This window comes from Mandrillus leucophaeus, unplaced genomic scaffold, assembly GCF_000951045.1.
Source record: "Mandrillus leucophaeus isolate KB7577 unplaced genomic scaffold, Mleu.le_1.0 Scaffold274, whole genome shotgun sequence".
In the NCBI taxonomy this organism is placed as follows: Eukaryota; Metazoa; Chordata; class Mammalia; order Primates; family Cercopithecidae; genus Mandrillus; species Mandrillus leucophaeus.
In genome coordinates this window covers 709,712-710,297 of record NW_012102854.1, presented here as the reverse complement: position 1 = coordinate 710,297, position 586 = coordinate 709,712, and the positions used below count along the sequence as shown (strand labels likewise).

The following is a 586-nucleotide window of genomic DNA, read 5'->3' as shown; positions in this document are numbered from 1 at the left end:
GAAAAGAATGGCAAAAAGTCCCTGACTGATGTCTTCTAAGCACTGAAGGCAGCCCCATGCTGCTTCCTTTTACATCTTCCGGACAAACAGGTTTATTTTGCATCTGAACCAGTTCTTTTGGCTAAGATGCCTATGAAGCCCTCCAGCAGATGCTGGGTCTCCTTGACCAACTGGTCTCACTTTGCATATAACATCATTAAAATAAAAACTGTAAGGCATACATCTGTATGAAATCCAGTTACCTCCATAAAGACCCTATAGCTTCAGTATAATCTGGACAAAACTTGACAGTGCGTGCCATCATCAGATCGATATCTATCAGATTGATATCTCTTCCCTTCATCATGAGATTGCTGAATAAAGCAGAAAGGAATTTTTTTTTTTTTTTTTTGGAGACAAGGTCTCGCTTTGTCACCCAGGCTGGAGCGCAGTGGCACGATCTCAGCTCACTGCAACTTCCACCTCCTGGGTTCAAGTGATTCTCGGCCTCCCGAATAGTTGGGATCACAGGCGTGTGCCACTATGTCCAGCTCATTTTTGTATTTTCAGTAGAGATGGGTTTCACTATTTTGGCCAGGCTGGTCTC

General features: G+C 43.7%; 1 protein-coding gene across 1 annotated transcript in view; it reads right to left on the bottom strand.

Annotated features, from left to right (window-relative positions):
• Window positions 1-586, bottom strand: part of ZFP14 (ZFP14 zinc finger protein) — a 62,189-nt gene that overhangs the window by 40,039 nt on the left and 21,564 nt on the right. The window lies entirely within an intron of this gene.